Source organism: Dryobates pubescens, chromosome 1 (genome assembly GCF_014839835.1).
Source record: "Dryobates pubescens isolate bDryPub1 chromosome 1, bDryPub1.pri, whole genome shotgun sequence".
Classification (NCBI taxonomy): Eukaryota; Metazoa; Chordata; class Aves; order Piciformes; family Picidae; genus Dryobates; species Dryobates pubescens.
The window spans coordinates 12,882,962-12,903,704 of NC_071612.1; the positions used below are offsets into that span (position 1 = coordinate 12,882,962).

At 42.6% G+C, this 20,743-nt stretch overlaps 1 protein-coding gene across 1 annotated transcript in view; it reads left to right on the plus strand.

Moving 5' to 3' along the window:
• TET2 (tet methylcytosine dioxygenase 2) overlaps positions 1-20,743 on the plus strand; it is a 71,363-nt gene that overhangs the window by 26,103 nt on the left and 24,517 nt on the right. The window lies entirely within an intron of this gene.

The window sequence follows — 20,743 nt, forward strand, 5'->3', positions numbered from 1 at the left end:
CTTTTGATTCTGAGGCTCTTCAGACTTTCATGTATGTGTCAATTTAACGTGTGAAATTGTTCTCTGGGAAAACTTGTTGACTGGCACCAAATTCCTGCCCTGCAGATGCATGACTTAACATGCATTAAAAAACCCAGAATTTTTCTAAACTGCACCACATCTCTACCCTGCCCCTTTCTGAAGCACTGCTCTGGGTGCACTGTCAAACACTTATGATTTGTTTTTCTCAAAACATCAGTTACCAAGTTTCTTTTCCACAGAAGACAAGAAAGCTAAGTACTGTCCTCTAACAAGTCCCAAATTACAGTAAGTCTATTGCTTGAAAAGGGCTTGCTTGGTTTTACTTCTTACCTTCTCATCTCTCTGTGAACCCAAACAGTGAGTGTCTTCCATAAACCCATTTCAGCTGCCTCCAGAGGAGCTTCTCATGTAATCCCCAATGACCTTGCAGGGTCCAGGAGTCAGTTTAGACAGGCACGTTTAAAAATCACCCTTCTTTGTGGTCTCCTCTCTAATTCCGGTTTTTACAGGTAGCGTTCCCTGGTGTCCTGTGGTTAAGGTGGTATGTCTGACAGCTTTCTTCTTTTCTGTTTGAACATATTTCCCTTACCCATTAATACCACTGACTGTTCTGCTGACTACTACAAGTTACTGCCATCATACATCCCTCTTGTGACTAGAAAGATAGATAATAAATTAGTTTCCCAGCAAAATGAATAATATGGGATGATACCATGTATATGTGACTGGCCACCCCCTGCAAAGAGTCTGAGTCAACTGGCCGGTTTCAACCATGCGTAATAAGGTCTAGTGCTCCAACTGCTGTGAAGATTGGAAGCTTGGTAAAGGTGAAAAACCCCATACGCATCCCAATTGAGGGAACAAGGAATGTGTAACTTCATTAAATGCCAGAGAACCACAGGAAAAGCTTCTGCTGAAATTCACAGTTGCCCAAGAAAAGCAAACCCATGGAACTCTCAGGTTTCCTGAGGCTTGATGCTCCCAGAACTACCTGCTTGGAAAGCATACATGGGTCCCAAATCAGCAATAGTTCCCACTCCGGTCAGAATCATTTAGCATTTGCATTTCAGCTCAGGAGTAAAAGTATTGTGTTCTTAAACCTCAAAATGCAAGTAACAGTACTGAAACCCCTTGTGTGATTGTGTGGCCTGGAAAGACATTTCTGAGGTTAAGGTTCAGGTCATAGGAGCTCTGTAAGTAATTCAGGATAATGACAGGTATGTACCAGTTATAGAAGGACCATCAGCCTCTTGGAGTTATTGATCTACTGACTCTCATGGCATAGCACTTCTGCTTCTCTAGCAATTTTTAGTATAATTGCTCACTGCAGAATAATAGGGAGAGCGTTACAGTAAAGGTAATTATTCAGTAGAAACCACAACACAAACTGGGAGATTTTGAGGAAGTCTCAGACTATGAGGTGTTCAAACAGAAATAACTACCATGCAAGGCAAGAAAAAAAAAAATTGTAGGTAGTGCTAAAGTGATATAGAAGGACCTGTGCAAGCCTAGAGGGGGGAAGGGAAGCACATGGCTGAAAACACGTGGGAATATTCTGGCTTGCACACAGCATCATGCTCTCTAATACAGTTACTCACAAGTCTATATATAGCTCTGTGTGTCCCAAAGATTACCAAGGTATCCTGTACAGTTTACAGAAATGAAAACCCCACGTGGAAAGATCACTCCTTTCACTCCTTGCCTTCTCCTCACTCAGAACAAATATGTCATTAACTATTTCAGCAGAAGACAGGTTTTGGTGCCTGCAAATCAAGCGACTTTAGGTCTTTCTGTGTTGAGGGTTTGGTGCTAACATAAGGGGAAGGTGGTTTAACATACGGAAACATGAGTCCTGCTTCCTGCAGCGTTTGTCCTTCCTAACCGAGTTAATTTACCTCCTTAGGAAGTGAGGTCCAGTAACACAGCTCGAGGTGGAATTGCTACTGCCCTTGTCTTGCTTTGCGTAACAATTTTACATCAGCTTCAGAAGGCTGTTTCTGGCAACTGCAACTGGCAACCAGGATCTCATGTAGGTCAGTTGCAGTTCCACAAACTACATACAGGACTGATAATTGAGTGCCAGAAGCAGGCATTTTGGTGGGCTGGCTACCAAAGCACCATCAGTACGTAGCAGAGCTCAGGTACCTTGTGGGAAAGTTGTGTTTGCAGGCATCTCATCTGTGTGTGCTGTGGTCACCAAACCTGTGTACCTGACTTCTGACAAAACAGGCCCTAAGGACCACCTCTCCAGAGATGTTTTAATGTCTAGAGTCAGATAGGTACTTCTGTAATTCCCATGAAGCTTCTGATTACATTAATAAAATGATTTTGTAAATCCCTGTGAGGTGCCCATCTGCAGGTCTCTGTGCACAAACACTCTGGCCCATCTTTTGCTCCTTTCTTCAGTCTTGTATTCAAGTTTTGCTAAGTTTTCCCCAAGGGCTGCTGGGAAGCACAACACCCACTGCCCACCTGCCCTGTGCCCCACTGTTGTCCCCTCCCAGTCTGAGCAGGGGTAAACACAGCTTCCCTTCTGTATCCCTGTGTGCTGTGGGTGCTGGACCAGCAGCCTGGCTGCATGTGGAGCCGAGACCTGCTTCCTCAGCATGTTCCTATCGGGCAGCTGGCTCACACCCAGAGAAAGAGGCTGCCTCCAAAGCACGTGGATGTGCATACAGCTTTTTCTAGTACAGCAATGATGTTCCTCTCCAAGCCTAGAGATCAAGGTCCTCACGAGAAGCCAACTCCTTTCTCCCTTGAGGATTTGCCCACTCTGCCTACAGTAAAACTTGTGTGCTTGAAAGTTTCACTGCCATTATTCCCAAGTGTAGACAACAATGAACATGCACACACACACACAGATATGCAGTGGAGTAACAGTGAAAGCAGTTGCTGAGTGCTTTATGTACACTCAGAGCTCATGTTAGTCACATACCTCAGCTAGATAAAAGTCCAGCTTATTGCTTCATGATCTGTGATCAATGTGGAGATGATTCTGTTGGCTGCTTTGCAGCAGTCACCTCACCATTGAGCTCTGCATTTACTGGTTTTCCCTATTACACAACCCAGTTAGCTATTTTTCCTGAATTAAACTACTCCCGTTCCTTGCATGTTTCTGTGATTGCAACATGATTATCTATGATGTAATTAAGAGCTCTGCCCATTTGGCATCATGTGTGCATTCTGGAGTAATGCAGCACTCTGCGCTTCTACTTGTGCTTTCTGGTTTCCAAGCAAGGCTGTGGGAGGACAGACACTCAGCTGAGCAGCAGAGCGTACAGGTTTTCCTTACTAAGACCCTAACATTCCTGCCTTCACAGAAAATCCTGTTTTCTCATACTGAATATCCCAAGTGCTTTTGGTACAACAGAAGCAGAACTCTTACAGTGAAGCATATTTGCTGCTTTTTCACTATAATGAAAAGTTGCCCGGAACAGCTCACCTTTTCCCCCATTCACCTCTCTCTTGCACGACTTCCTTCTGGTTTGTACCTTCCCTGCAATGCAGGCATCCATCAGGGCATGGGGGTAAAAAAGAGACAACCACCCATGTCATTTTTATCAGGAAAAGCTGTTCCTGAAGTGCTCTTCCTTAGTGTGTTGGTTATTGTTGTCCATAAAATAATGAAAGGAAAAACATGCCTATGTTAACTTGTTGAGGGAAGGAAGCAGGGCAAGAGGCTTGTTTTTAATTAGTCATTTTGTGAACATTTGTGCAAGGACAAAGTCTGCTGCCAAACAGCATCTCAATTAGCATGTCCCTGTGGGCAGACCTTGCTTGGGCTGATCTGTGGCTTACAAAGGTGGCAGAGGGAGAAGACACAGAAAGGATTTCTTCACTTCTTTTTTTGCCTCCCTGCTCCTTTTTGTGTTGCTAGGAGAGCAGACTGGTACAGTGGGTGGTGGTTAACGGGGAGCAGCAACCCAGTTCAATAAACCTGGCTGGGCCTCTGTGGGATTGGAGCGGGGCAGCACAGAAGAGCAGGCTGGGACTCCACCAGCCATGGTGTGTTTCTGGTATGTCATTAGAGAACAGAAATGAAACATGAAGCAGTAAGACAAGGAAGGATCTGGGAAAGTACAAGGACAGTGAGCAAAGACATGCAAATCCAGCCAGTTTTTGTCTCTGGTTGGTATTTCTTTGCAAAGACCACTGTATTTATCCAGTTCTCCAAACTTGGAGGGAATACTGGGGGAGAGAGAGAAGAATTGAAGGAAAGGAATATTTCTTCAGAAGAAGAAGATGATGAGATTTCTGCTCAGGAGATGGGGGTGGCAGTGAAGAGATTAAAATGATGATTCAATCAGGAGACTCAGAAATCTGCCTGGTGATAACTTCTTTTTTTTTGTTAAGACTCAGGCTCTGTGGCATAGTTACAAAGGAGGAATCTTAATTAAAATTAGCAGGCAGATGAAGCGTTTGAACGGGCATCTTTCAAATCTTTTCCTTTTCAGCTCGCAGTAAACCCTTTTCACCTTTTCTCACAACAGCTTAAGTTTGCTTCAACAGTTTTTCTTGTTCTTTTTCTTTCCATCACAAAAAAAAAAAATCCCCTTTAAATTATACTCTCTCTAGAACGTGATGCAAATAACTTGCATTTCTATGATTCTTTTCAGCCAGGAGCAATTCAAGAGGCAGTTCTGTTTCTTGTCAGCTTGCAAGTTACTCTGTTTATCACTGCCTATCCCCCATTACAGCTTGTGAAACAGGCACAGAAATGAACTTAGGATCTGCACCACGATTAGCTTTTGCTGAGCGTCCATAACAGAAGTTACATGTGGTTATTTGCAACTTTATCAGATCAGAACAGAAATGTTGTTCAGCTCTGGCTCCAGCTGCTTCTGTTTCTGACACCTGTTGACAGTTAGGGATAAGATTTCCTGCACTAGGAAAGGCAAGCAAAATCTCAAATTGTGCAGGCCATAAAGCTAAAACAGGCTGTTAAGCATTCAAATATGTATATATATCGAAAAAAAAAAGGCAAGATTCTAATGTCAGTGGCAAAACCCATTTCATACTACATGAATTCAGAATCATTATAAATGAGGGTAATCAACAATTTAATTTGCTCTCTCTGTTTCACTACCTATTAATCACGCAGGAGAGCAGGCAAAGTTCCACTCCCTGCTTTCACCAGAAAAAAGAAATAGGTTTGAGTTTTCTTATTTACAGTGTCACTTCCTTAAAGCAAATGAGAATCATAGAACATCCAGCCTGGCCTTAAAAACCTCCAGGGATGGGGCTTCTACCACCTCCCTGGGCAGCCCAAATTGTCCTAACACAGCAGATAGCAAAGGCAGAGCGTGCTATTGAGTAAAGGACAACATCTAAAGGACAGAATGACAAAATTCATTTTCTGATTATCATCATATGGACAAACAGAACACAAAGCCAGGTAACATGGCTTTAAGTTTATTACATTCCTGGATTTTGGAACAGCTTGCTGCGCATGTGCTTTGCCAGGCAGAGCAAGCCAGCTTGCCACATTTCTTGCTGGGGTTTGGAATTAAAATGTAGATTCAAAGCAGATGGGGATGTTTCTGCAGCAGCTGAATAGAAATACACAGAAACTGAGAAAACTCCCTTCCTCCTCCCCTCCCCCTCCCCAACAAAGTCAGCTATCATCTCACTCTGACAAAGGCCTATTCTTCTGCAGACCACATAAAATTATCTCTCTGGTGAAGATCTGAATTTATGCACTATCAGGACTTTTTGTGAAGTGCTGGCAAGCTCCTCAGCCAGCAGCAGTCGTGTTGCTTGTAATGCTGCTGTTAAGAAAGGAGTAGGGTAACCTCTGTTCAGGAACCTCTTGAGCACTTGTTTTACATACAAAGAGAGGGGAAGACAAAACAAGAATCTAAATCAGTGAAACAGAAAATTATTTCTGAGGCCGGTACCTCACTGGCATTCAATCTAACCTGTTTTGTATTGGAGCAGCACAACAAGGCTGTCCTACTAGATTAGAGGTTAGTAAGTACAAACAGCTGGTCTCTCCCCCACACTGACCTTGCACAGGGAATCCCTCCCCTGCTTTATCCTTAGATAAATGCCCATCATCCCTGAAACTGGAATAACTGTGCCATCTCACAGTCACATCGCTTCTGCATCTGTCAAGCTTCATTGTGAGCCACCTTTGTTTTCAGCGGGGAGTTTCAAGTCATTACCTGCTTAAGACAGGATTTATTGACTCTGAGGGTTTCTTAAACAAGGCCCAGGAAGATTTCCTGTATTTGCATTTTTCTTTTCTGCTCTCTTAAATAAACATTTCATCAGATGATGATAAAAAACCCCACTTCATCCCATCCTTCCTTTCTCTCAAAACCCCAAATCTGGTTGCTGATCTCTGCCATTCCACCCTTGGAAGGTGTTTCTTCCTTCTACAAACTTTGGATCCCCCCCTGCTGCTCTCCCCATCTATTTTTACAGTCTTTTCAGTGTAATTGATCTCAGCAATGATACTGTGTATTTTCTCCTTCCCCTGGGCAAAATGTCTACCCAAGCAGTTTCTGTTTTTTCCCTCCCTCCATAAATAGTAACTCACCTTTTAGGAAAACACAACTGCCTCCCCCTGTGAAACTGTCCTTATCTCCTCCATGCATAGCAAGAACAAGAATTTCTACTCCTTGAGAAAACACCCATGAGCTCAAGGAGAGAAAAGGTCAACTGTGACAAAGCATGCATTTCTGTAACTCCTTTTTCTCCTAATCTGGAAAGATTCCTATTTTATATCTGAACTATACAGCTAGAGTTCACATTTGCAAAGCCAATAATCTTGCTGCGCCACTTTGTATGTTGTCTGCTACAAAGTGAAGATCCTGCTTTTCATTATGACCAAGGTTTGGTTTTCTGCTAAAATGACATTTGAAGCTAAGAAATAATCTCTTTTCCTCACCCCTAAAGATAGCTAAGGAAAACCTTAGCTCTGTTTTAAAACTGAGAAGAATAAGAGGAAAAGTAATCCAGAAGTTCTTCTGTAGGACAAAAAGGCATGAGGTTTGCCCAAATTCTCTTCCTTCCTCAGCAGCTCTCAACTATAAATAATGTTGAAATGAAGACAATAAAAACAACCAACTGTAAGGACTGTGGAACCGAAGAAAGGAAGAGATTTATGTCCATCTATTACTCATTCAGTTTCTCACTGTGAAGCATTCTGCAATTTTAAAGTCAGTACAGATTTTTAAGGGAAGAAGCACAATTTCTAGTTGATCATCTATGGTGACTTAAGTTTTGTGTCATGACTGAAAGATAACAAGTGAGAGAACTGTGTTAATCTTCCCAGCAGATGACCAGCATAACTTTTTCAAATGCAATTTCTAACTATAACACTGAAAGAGAAATCTGATGATCTTTGCTCTTTGCAGGTATCGAGTACTTAGTAGCATCCCTCTTATTGTCTTCATTCAGACATTACAAATCATTTTTTCCCTTTGAGAAGCTAAGAAATGCAGAAACTAGATTAAAAAAAAAAAAAAAAAAGGCTCACAGAAGAGTTTCCCTTCAAGCAAAAATGACAAAGAATGGAAATAAACACTGTCAAGTAATGAAAAGCTCAGTATTACTAAAGAAGAGCAGTGGAGGAGTTCCTGTGGCATGATCAATATAAAAACATACCGCTGCTGCCTACTTCTGTTATAAATGAAAGTGGCACCTCTCAGTTACTAGAGTCTCCATTGTTTCTATGTAAAATCTAGTCTTGTCAATGCCAGTTTTCCTGCCCATTGCAGCAGATGCAGAAGTTCATGGTCCTCTTTTCCACCTATAGTACATGTAAGCAAAGTGTACATACAGTAACAAATCATTTTGCGCTTACGTAGTTGCACCTAAAACTAAATCTAAATGATGGTATGGCCACAGCTGAGTACAAAAGTTAACAACAGATGCTGTGGCTGCTCCTGTTTTCAGTTTGTTTATTGGAAACCTGCTAGATCTAAAGTCACCAAAGTTCATTTAAAACTGTTTCATTTGCAATGTCTATGAATAGGTCATCCCTGAACTTCTGGCCAGAAAAAAACCCACAAAAACTATATACTGTACTATGTTCTCTGCACTTTGCCATGCCAAGCTGTAGACACTGCATGGCCTGTGGCCCCTGTTTTACACACACATCAGCTGTGATTTGAACAGGCAGATGCACAGCCTCCCACTTCTCATGTTAGCTTCTAAGTCTCCTAAGTATTCGAAGAACCAGATACAGCACCTGTCAGGTGCCCAAAGAGGAGCCAAGGGTGGGAATAGCATTTTGCAGGCTGCGTTCCCCAGGGATGGAAAATGTGCTGGGGTTTCCCAGCTGAGTCAGTCAGGGTTGTGGTGGCTCTCTGGCTACCCTGAGTCCTTCAGGGAGAGTTACTGTTCAGTATGACATGTGCATGAGTTACTGTCCTCACGTTGTCATGTGTGAAATGCAAATTTTCTCTTAAAAAATACTGCTGGCAGTACTTGCCTTAATTAATCTGCCTCTGTATACTATACCAGAAAGAGGTAACAGCCTCTTACAGTACTCAGAGTGCTTACAAAATGTGTTTCCTAGATGTTATACATTGTTACCTATTGATTACTGTAATTGCCTGTGAACCTGTATGTGTGGTTCTGACCTGTATGAGCAAAATAACTGGTGAATGTTGATGCCGGCGTTCCGGCTGGAATGTGATGTGAAGGATAAGCGGTGTCATGCGCAAGCCCTAGCATCATCCAGTAACCCACTGCTTGCTCTGGGGAGTAGGGGGGCTCTCCAGAGACACTTAGCCTCAAAGAAGTCCCTTCATAAATCCCACGGGTCAAATGAGCATGGCTGCTTGTACCAGACTAGACTGGAGTCAAGTGGGCAGGATCAGGGAACCATACACACAGAGGTTCATGTGGGCAAGTTCTTATAAAGACAGATTTTCATCAAACTGACTTCAGTTACTTGGCAATGAATGCCACAGCTGCAGACCTTAAACTTTCAATTAAGAAGGAAGGCTTTTCTCATCAGCCATATCTGGAGGAATTTTCTTGATTCTCATACCTTTTTGGGGGCCTTGGAATAACTATTAAAATTCTAAGTAATAGAGAAGACAGAAGATAAAATGCTACAACCATTTAATCCAGAATTCCATTGCAGTGCTCTGCTGACTCCTCTGCACACACAGGTATTCTGTATGTATCCCTTTGCTGGTTTTTAAACAAAAACTTTTTATGACCTGTAAAAATAGCACAAACTATGCAGTTAGTTCCTAGCTGACCTGAGAAAGGGGAAGCCTTCTGTAATTGACACCCAATGAAGGTCAGTGCCTGCCAGTCCCTGGGGGGACAGGCTGTCTTCAGTGGGTGTTGCAGGAGTATCCAAACAAGGATGGACTTGGAGACTGTGTCAGTTGGCAATCCCTGGTAGTTTCATCTTCAAAAACTACTGTGTTTGTGCACACCTTAACAAAGTCTTTAGCTCTAGTTTCTAGCTGCTGTGTTGCCTTCCTTCAACTTCCTGCAGCTCTGTGGAGCACATTCTTCCATCCCCATCTATTTCCTCTTGTTAACCTTGTCATGGAAAATCTCTCAAAACCTCTCTCTCTCTCTTCCTTGCTGCTATCTGAAGTACACCAATCTTTCCTCCAACACAAATACAATCTAAGACAAAATATAGAGGGAGGTTTATTATTGCTGACCACATGTTTTAATCTTTTATAGCAATTTCCTTTGTAATCCTGATGGAGCTTTTCAGTATTCAGAAGATGCAGGCACTGCCTAATGGGTCTCCTGTAAAAGAGACTGCAAATCCTTGAGCTTTATATTTCCCTCCTCACAGTCTAAAGCAATAGCAGTGCTTACTAGTATCTAGTTATTTGCATGATGGCCTGTTTGATCGAATCAGGATTTAAAACCAACATCAAAGAGGAATCTCTCATATCACAGAGGAAGGTTTTATTCTTTTGCAAGGCTGTGTGCATTGTTAAAAAGGAGCTCCTCAGCCATCAGTCCAAAATACCACACTGGTTTTGGCGTAATCTCAGGGTTTTTTCCTCAAACTCATTGGCAGCAGCACTGCTACAGTTAAAGTGTTTTGGGTTTCTGTTTTAGCTTGAACATCCTTCTGCTGATTTCTGAGTATCTTGTTGTACAATAGCCTCCTTCAGGCAATAGACTCCAGTGCAAAATTTAATCTTCGGAGAGCATAACAAAAGAAATCAGCCCTAGTTACCAACAGATTATTGAGTAGTAGCAGCTGTTTTTAAGACACTGAAGTTTTTCAAATGAAGCCAGAAAAACCGAAGCAGAGACTAAAACTTTGTGCTGCCTGGTTATATCGTGGTGCATGAGGAAGTGGGATAGAAGGAAAAAGAACAAACAAGTATTTAACATCAGAGTAGACAGTGTCCTGATCAGATAAGTCACCTGTCATAAGCCTCTGACAGCTCAGAAGACATCTTTGCCTCCATGCCTCTGGGAAAAAGGGCTGGGAGCTCAGGGAGGGGGAGGTTGGGAGCTGCTGAGATCCCCATCAGTTTCCAGGTCAGACTGGGGCCCTGTGAGGTGGTGCTGGCACATACCCTGTATCAGTTGTATGGCCCCGCCATGTGAAGAGAGGAACACGGGTTTGTTGGAACCAACCAATAGTGTCAAAGGGAGAAGGTAGGGAACAGGATGGGCTGGGAGGCACCAGCACCCTGAACATAGACTCTAAACAGCATTACGCCATAATTTCTCTGGAGGATGTGGCAGACTGCAGAGCTGATGCACAGCAGTATGGGAAAACATACCCAGTTCCTAGTGCTTGCCTGATTTGTTTTAGTCCTCCATAATTTTTTTTAAGGTTACCTGCAGGTACTTCAGAATATTTTTTTTTTGCCCATCTCATTTGTAGTTCTTATTTCAGATGCATCTAAGTTTTCAGAATATCAATACTTGTCATATACTTTTAAGATCATTTTGGTTTGGGGAGCTAAGGCAATTACACGTAAGCTTTTATGAGCTAGGTGAGGGTGTTTGGAGGGGTTGTTTGCTGGGGGGTATAATGAGCGGTTAAATTTTGCCATTCATCATTGTCCCTCACCCTTCCCATAGTAAAATTATTTGCTCATTTTATCATATTCAGCCTGTCTGACCCTCAAATTGTTAAGAAACCAAAACCAAAGTTGCCTTGAACGCATTCAGCAGTGGCATGCATGTTAGCTTAAATGACTGCATTAGAGACGTAGTATCCTGATAGCTGTCTCCTTTTGTCTCCCAGCCCCCACTTTTTATTTTCCATTTTAAAAGGAAAAGCAGCTGTTCCTTGCCCCCAAAGGCTGTGTGGAAGTAATGCTACCACACACAGACTGCAGTGCGTTTTCTCCTGAGCAAAACTGGTTGCATATGTCAGAGCTTAAGGCCTATCATCTTTACTTTGCCCCAACCCTGCTCTTTCCCTGGCATGTTTTGGGTGAGGGGGGATGGAACAGGGAGTGAAGGTTTATGTTGGCAAGAACAGCAGCGACACAATCACACTTCATGTAGAAGGAAAGCTTATGGGAACTCGACTAGCACAATGCAAGGCGTTCATCCCTCCACCTGCATTCCTGGCCTCAAGACCACTGCAGCTCTTAGGCTTCTGGCTGAAGGACTAGACTGGCAAACACTTCACACAACGTTGCCAAGAGAAGCAGTTCTGCAGGACTTGCAGGATCAGGTCCTCACTGCTGGAGGTCTGGATTTAGATAACAAAAAGTCACCTGACTCTTTTGAGGAGAGTTCACCTGCCACCTTTCCAAAGAAGGCTAAAGAGAGATGTACAAAATGCTTCCATTATTTTTCACCATCTACAGTTAAGATGTTTACTTAAGCTGAAAAAAGCCTCAGTTACAATTTATGAGTTTCATGCAAAGTAGTCCTGTAGCTTAGGTTTGTCTCTAGTTCCCAGCTTTGCAAGTCCAGTTGAGTGCATACTTTACAACGGTGAGCTTTTCATCCACACTGCCGCTTTGTGCACTGAGAGCGTGACTGTGCTATGGACAGACAATAATCAATTAGTGAAATGCTATCTCGTGACTAAGAATATGAAGTGGGCTTTGCAAGATCTCACAACAGCTCTTTTAACTCGCCCATTTCTGTATGTCTCTTAAATAACCCAAAATATCAAAGGTCTTTCATTAGAGCGTCAAACACTTTCACATCCATGCAGGCCACTGGATACCTCAGAAGACTATGAACTGATGTGAGCTGGCAGCAAATGGCGACTTGCCAGAATGAAGAACAACTGACTGTTTTCAAAGCTTTGAAAACATTTGAAAAGGAAGGACAGAGAGAGGAGTGTTGCAGCTCCCTTCAGCACTGCTCAAATACTGCTCTTCCAAGTGTCAGCTGCGGGAGGCTGAAACTCTTAGCGAGAGTTAAAACACAATCTGCCAGTTTCCCACCCCACCCCTTTTAGCTTGGCGGCAGCAAATTTTCTGTCTCTTCATGTTGTATCTTGCCATAAAGAAGAAAATTTAAACAGGAGAAAGAATGTGCTTTGAATTATGGGAAATGAAAGGAAAGCGGGAACACCAGCTCATTCTGGGATCCCAACCCTTTCTCAGCACAGCAATCCCAAGTTTTTATCCAGTCCTGTAATTGGGTTAAAGGAAGAAACCTTCATGCTAGAGCTGCGTTTTTGAACAAACAGCTCCTTCACAAAACCTAGACTTACTGGTTTCCAGTTTTCCTGAAACACCAAAGGGAGATACCAGAGAAAGGCAAATACTCTCTGTCTCCCTGTAATAAGATTTTTCTTGTAGTAGCTCTCTGACTAAATATTTCTTGACAGAAAATAAATAAGATTTCCCCTCTAGTGTCTATTCATGCCTAAATGTTAAGAAGTTTTAAATGGCTATAGATAAAACCCACGTTCTAAGTAAGTAAGCGTGTAAGTAACAAGATAAGAAAGAACTTGGAGGTGGCCTTAGTTGTGTGGAAGCACAAACTGGAGCCTGTTGCTTGATCTGAAAAGGGTTAATAGAGACCTTCTAAAGAAAAAGCTAAAAACTCTCTTGCCAAGTAATAAAAAGCTAAAATTAGAAAGGGAGAGAAATGACTGCAGCCAAGATAATATCTACTGAAAATCTGCTTTTCAAGCCAGCCTTGAGAAGTCAGGCTGTGAGTCCTTGATAAATGCTGGCATGATGTGAAATGGGTGTTTCCTGATTTATAGTTTGTTTGGGTCAGAGCTATTTTATCTAAGATTAGTCAATGACCAAGTTTTTTCCAAGCCTGTATATTGAGTATTCAGAATGAAAATGTAGTCCCATATCATCATCTCCAAACTACAACTGAAGGAGATGGCAAAACTACCCATGCCAAGCTCTCGTGTGCTCAGAACTGTGGCAAGGCAGCACCAGCTCCCATGTTTTGTTATTCTCCCAGAGCTGTGCTTTCATCAAGAATAGGTCTTGGCTGCTCTTAGGTCATCAGCTGGCTCTGGTCATCAAAAACACCTTGTCTTTCATCTCTTGTACATCTGGAAAGGCAGTTGAAACTGTTTTCTCAGATGTAGGTTTCAGCACAATAATCCGTGCCATTGTTGCATGTAGATTTCAATAACCCACATGAAAACTGCTCCTGAAGACCACACATGAATACAGAAAGAAGCTGAATGGCAACCATAGCTCCAGAGAGCATCTTCTAATAGAACTCTAAAAATGCATTAGATTCTTATCTTCTGTGGTGCCTCAGCAACTGTGGAAGTCAGAAGAGATGTTTGTGCCAATAGCTCACAGACTTAAAGCATGCTAAAAGCCAAGTTTTAAGGAAATAACCTTGATAAAACTCTGCTAGAAGTAACAAGCCTGTTGATTTCAGTGTGATTTATACAGTGCCTCTCAAGCAGAGGGCATAAAACTGGGTTTAGTTACCGGGGTAAAAGCCGGGTTACCTCATAGAGGTGTTTTAAATGTTGTACAGGCACATATCAGAGCTGTTTGTATAGCAAACACCTGAACGGGGGGGAAGTCTAGCAGAATGTGGCACGTGCATGAGGTGTCCCAAGAACAGACTGTTGCATTTGCTTTGTGACCTCCATGCATCTGGTCAGGGAACAAATGGTATGGGTATGGATCCACCCAGGGAGGGGACCAGATGTCATGAATCAGATGGTTTATTCTGTCTAGGGGGAAGCAGCAATAGTTCTTTCCGGTTACATAGGGAGAAAGAAGCCATAGCACAAACCCCAACAAAAAAGTGTTCCATGAGTCTGGTGTAGATGGGAAGAGATGATCCAGGATAGTGTTTTAAATAGTAGAAGCTTTCTAATAAGTAAGGTTAATGAAGCACTGCATGAAACTCTGTGTGTTATTATGCAACTCTCATCATTAGAGACCTTTAAGAACATGTTGGTGTGGACCGGTACGGCTCTGCCCTGGAGCCAAGGGCACTCTTCTCAGGCCCCTGATAAACTTGTTTTTTCCCTTGTGTTTATGAGCAATTTGTTGGATTTTGTAAGTCGTGCAAGGCACAAATTGGAAGGAAATTGAAAAAAAAAATCACAAGTGGTCAGGAAAAGCCATTTTAAAATCAAATCACACAACTCTGTGTAGTGTGGGAGCTGTCTCTCTGTGGTGCCTCTCATTTCTCAGCGATCAAGAAGAGCAGATTGAAAATTGAGTTCACTACAGCATCCCATCCCTGGTGTGGCAGAAGCAGGAGAAAAATCAGAGGAGAAAAGTGTATAGGGATGTAAATGCTACCACAGTGAGGCCAGTGCAGGGGCTGAAAGCTGTATTGTACCATATGAACATGTGGGAGCAATGGTCAGAGTAATCCTCAGAACCAAAAGCCTTGGTCTCTGCATTGCCCTGACTCTCCTCTTTGTATGACCTTCACTTTCAACTTCTGGAGAAGAAATTTAAGAAAATGGCATTTCATCCAAAATTCTGCTTTCATCAGAACTAGGAGACCAACAGGATTTCCTATTTGAAGTTCAAAGGATAATGAAAAACAGAGTTGTGTAAATAGGTTTCCTGAGGACACTGCAACCCACAGTGTTTTACTCTCCTTGATCAGTTTTTCCACCCACATGCCAAACAAGACTTTTTTTGTTCCTATTTTCTGATGTTACTGTCCCAACATGATGAAACTCTGAAATCTTTGGCTTGCCAGTGTTTTTTCCTTTGGGTCCTCCCTTTCTTCCTTGTAGTACAGGGTGAACAGAGCCAAGAGAATCTCTTCCACTGCTTCTAGTTCTCGAGGAGGATGTACTACTTAATAGAGAATTACTTAATTCTGCCAACATCTGTGATGAAATCATAATGGATAACCGACCTTCGACGGATGTCAGGAAGTCATCAGCCCGAGAAATCCCTACTAGATCCAGGTCTGAAGCCAGATGGACAAAGATCACAGAAACTGGAAGATAATGATGACACTGACCTCTTGGTAACCTTCCCTAAATGGCAGGTTGATAATATCAAGTGTGTCTTGAAGAAGGGTTCAGCCACCAACACTTGCTTATCCTGGCATGCTCACAAAGGCATGCTGCACCACAGAGCTAGGTTGGAGCAGCAGGAGCTCTGGGATAGTTGATTTTAATCAGCAGCCAGTATCACTGTTACCATTTGACACATGATGTAACTGAGAGGAAATTTCTCCCTCAGATATCAGCATTTGTCCAGAAATGAAAACCAGGCCTAAGCATCAGCTGTACATCTGATAGCAGCACCCACCCTACCTTGCCAGCCTTTGTTCAACACACCTAACCTAGCATGAGAACTGTCTGAGTCCATGAAAAAAAGAGACTTGGTTCTGTTTTCCTACCCCAGCATGTTTCTCAATGTTTAATCCACTGGCACTGGTGAATTACCTTGACAATGCCCTGTGTGGGTCACCATCTAAAACAATTTTGTTGGCCCAAACTTCACAGGCACACAAAAAGTTTCTCATGATACCCAGGCACAGAATCATCTCGCTTGGCTCACACTGATTTAAGTATACCCAGTGTTTAAGACTGGAACTCACATCCCCCACAGCCTTCCTGTCAGACTGTAATGACTCCCAAAACCAGCAAAGGTGAAAGAGTGTTTTAGTTCAGCTTCCCTGCATTTGTGAAAGATGTGTAACCGTAAAGGAGGTGCTCAAGAAATTGGGCAGTACTGGTTCTTGAAGTACACAGACAAACCAACATCCAAGATAATGTCAAACAGGCTAACCTGGGAAGTAAGATAGCTCTGTGTGATGGCCCACCCACTATAAGCCGCCTGGATCCACCATACCCTAAATCTAAATCACAGAAAGCAGCAAGAACAAGCACAGGTGCCAGCCTCATCTTCAGTCTTCTGGTTATGGCAGCAGGAAGGTCCTTTTGTCTCTTAAATCCAACTTGGCTCTAAAGTTTGACCTTTTGAGAAGCATTTCTAATCTTGTCATACTATGGTGAGATTGCAAGCAACTTGAAGAGTTGTGCTCTTCTGGTAGAAGTGCTACAGGATACAGTCAGGTGCAAAGGTTGTGTAGGACATAGATCGCAACAAAAGTAGGAACTGGAGAGCTGTGCGATGCGACATTATCATTCCTATTTACTTGCATTTTATGTTCCTGAATTCATTTCCTTCACATAATTGGTTTTTTCCACCCCTATTGTAGAGGCATTTAATTTGCAGTCCCCTTGGTTTTATGCAATTGTTAAAATAGTGCAATTTTTCATGTCTGTGTGGATATTATGCAGCATCCACTCTTGTTGATGGTTATATAATGTAGTGAGGGGAAATCACTGTGCAGACCAGTTTAGCTTTACTCTCTTGGCCTCTGCATTGAGGTCAAAAATCAAACTGATTCAAAGGATTTTGCAATTACATCATTGTGCCACTGAAATGCAAGGGCTGGTGTCAATAAATGGATGAGAGGCTAGCACTAGTTGATTTTTAAATGCATGAATTATGAGGCTTCTGGCTCAGATAAGATTTAATGAATTATTAATCCTCATATTTCACAAATCCCATGCTCTTCATTGCCTTATGTCTGTTTATATCTATATTCACTGGTCACTTTTTTCCCCCTGTAAATTAAGGGCAAATTAGCAATAAATCAGGTAACAAATTGTAGCCATCCCACATTTTGTTTTGTTTGACACAGATTATTTGTACATCTAAATGCCATAAGACAATTATGTTCATGTAATAAGACCTCCTGCAGAATACAGTCACAGTGTCTCATCCAGTACTTTCTAGACTAACCCCTTAACTGCTATTTAAAGCTACCATGAGAGAGCAATACGCATATTTTAAAAAGAAATATAGCCTTAACTTAAAAACATCAAGGGACAGAGATGGCTCGGCACTGTTATGTGATTTTTTTCCAAAGCATTGCTGGTGTACTGAATAAATATACCATCCAAATGAAGAGACAGCTGAATGCAGTGCGAAAGGACCCCATTGTAAGCCACAGATAGAACCCGGCTAGCAACAGAGTGTCCTTGTCCTTCTGGGGCCATCTGCACTGAAGTTTCACTGTGTTTTCCACAGCCACCACACTTGCAACAGGGCAGCAGAGATGCTGGTAGGGAGCAGAGTATGCCTTAGGGCAGCTTGTGGGGTTCAGAACCTCCATTCACCTTAGGCATTCATGCAGTCTCTCTTTTGAATCTGCTTTGGACCAGGGTTATAATTCTCTCATAAGTGTGTTGGCTTCAGAAAAGCACATTAAACCCATATTTAAACAACAAGCCCGCACGAGGTTTGGTTTCTGACGGTATTGTATTTGTTACAAACTAGCAGCAGCCCTGGCTTGGGAAGAAGCTGTTCTGCAAATGGCAAACCTCACAGAATCAGAGAATTGTTAGAGTTGGAAGGGACCTCAAGGATCATCTAGTTCCAACCCCCCTGCCATGGGCAGGGACCCCTCCCACTAGATCAGGTTGCCCAGAGCCACATCCAGCCTGGCCTTAAAAACCTCCAGGGATGAGTCTGGGCAGGCATAGTGTTGGTGTTGCCTCTCCTATTAGTTTCCACGTGCTTTGTTTCTCAGTGTATAAAAACAGTGCACCTTATGTGTGAAACATATAGGAAACCCTAAAACTACACTACAACGTTCATGTGTGCAACATTTTATCCCAGCAGTCATGGAAACGGCTCACTAATAAGGAGCTTTGATGTGTTTCACTACCCATTAGCCATCTGAATTCCTGCACATCTTTTCTCTTCTAGTGACATTTGCAGCTTGCTTACAGGTGTTAACCCAAGGCACAGCTGAAGCAACTGCTACTTGGGCCAGAGAAAAATGACATCCCATAATAAGCACATGTCTCTAGATCATGGTGTTGAGCATCATTGTAACTGCTTACATGACTCCTTCCAATGTTTAACAAGAGAAAACTTTGACACAGAGTTAATCAGAAGATGCCATGTGTGAGTGTCCCTGCTCAGGACTAACCCTTACTTAGGAATAGCTCTGCTCATGCCTTTTCTTGAGTTGTCATTAATTCTTGAAATACAGGGGAGGAAAATGCCTTCACTTTAGGAGCTTTTTCACTTGTTGGCATTTCAGGATTTAGACCTCTTTGCCAGCAGCATGAGCTTCAGAGGAGAGAAGCAGTTGCATGACCACAAATCATAATACACAGTAAATTAAGCCACTGCACCCACGTGATAGGAGCAGGAGGAGAGTGTGAGCAGAAGGTACAGTTTAGCAAATTGGAGCTTGGCAAGGCATACAAGTAAATTCCCCTCCTCTCTAGAAGCTGCTGTGAGGGTTTCTTGTCTGGGAGCAGTTTAGACCTTTGTATCATGTGACAGTGGCAGAAGGGTGCCAGTAGGATGAAGGCTGTGGCAGCAGTCCAGGAACAACCTAGCAAGCCATTGACAAGCTCTTGTGTATCTCATCCTGATAGTGACTCGAGCACAAGTCAGCTGAGGTCATGATCTGCAGAGGTATATTTCTGCTTGGGAGAAAAACTCTGAGGAGATGTATTTCTATCCCAGCTTACCCCAGAAGGGGAAACAACTCATCTGACATCTCACCTTTTAGGGCCAGGAGTATTCTGACACAGCATCCTCCCACCTATTTTTTTAATTGGGACTCTTGTCTAGCATTGCCAAAGAATGTACTCCCCTGCAGTAGGTGTGTTTGTCTCTTCATTGATCTGACCAGCTTTGTGTGCACTAACTCCCCAGATACAGGTGCTAGGTAAAATGAAGCAGGAACCTTTAGAGCTGGCTAAAAGTAAAGAAAATGACATAACTGAGAGTGCTCCTGTTACTGCAGGAATGTTTGTTATGCTCCAGCACCACCTTCCACAGTCTGTCAGTACTCATGGATTGATAGAGCTGGTAGGAACAGGCCAAACTTGCCCATAAAACAAACAAACAAAAAATTCTCAAACACTCTCCCAGTACCTGCTTTCCATTTGTGCCCCACATGGGGCAAGAAATAAGTGTAGATGCATTGCTTGGCTCTGACAAAGCCAGGCAGCGGCGGACAGAATTACAACTGGAACGCATATTGGTGGGATGAGCTGCTGATCCATTTGCACAGTAATGTGCTATATTTAAGTCACGCATCATGGCATCTTCAAAGAGGCCAGTCATAATTATGATGGATTAGACTGCAGAGTCAGTTCTAGATGCAGTAATTGTTTCACAGATGCTGCTGATGTGACTTGAATTTCTAATGAGGTATAGCTGAAGGAAAATATGCAGAGCTTTCTAAACGGTCTGGATAAAATACAGTTATGGGAACAAGAAGAAAGGCTAAGTGTTATGCTTAGGGAGAAGTAGATTTACTTCAAGAGGCAGACAGTTCACCCCACAGCAATTGTAAAGAGCATAGAGGCATTGAAAGGTATGGTCTGCTTAGTACTATCATCAAGTGTATCTTCCTAGTGTCCAGTTAAAACCAGTAATAAAGTTATCACTGCCATTTCTCTTTTGCCAGATTTAAATTACAAATAATTGCCATGATTTGTGGCTGCTTTACCATGATTTGTACTCAGGTGTGACTCAAGGGTTGTGAATAACTGACTGTAGACAGAAGTATAAAGCAAAGTCACCACAATGCTGGATGCATTTCCCAAAAAGGCAAATCTGTCACTTTTAGTTAACGAGTTAACAATATTTGAAAGAACCACATGATTCCTGTGTCCTCTGCAGTGCCTAACACCCACCTCTTTTACACTGGATGTGATCAGAATTTGGGGGAGCCAGTTGACTTAGGAGGTCTTGAAGAATACCACCAATTATTACAGGTTATCACCTGTGTCACACAGTGAAGTAACCTTGTGGGTTTTGAGGACGGCGTGAACCGAAGACTCTTTTCTGAGGTGCATATGTGCTCCTCTGAGGGGTTTGCAAGCCAAGTTTAGAGAAGTTGGGCAGCCCCCACTTCTAAACAAAAAGATGTTTCAGCTATCAGTAAGGAGTTGAGAAGGAAGATTGTCTGAGAACTCTGTGAAGGAATTTAGTTGCAACCCACACAGTACACCGGAATACAAGCAGCAGGGCAGAATTTTGAGAGCCAGAGCAAGTTTCTCACAATTCAGTTACACAGACTAAAACTTTTTTTAAAGAAGTAAATATGTTAGAAGCAGCTCAACAGCACAGTGTTAATTACCATGGTGCCTTTTATTTCAGCTCATACTTGGCAAAATACAGCAGCCTACATACGTCTGAGTTGTGGTTCAGCTGCAGTTTCTAGGTATGAAAGGTGTGAAGGCAAAGAATGGTTTCCAAATTAGGCTGACATTTTCTTTTTGAGACACTCTGGGAGCATCATTCTGCTGCTGGGCCTAGAATGACACATCAGAGGAATC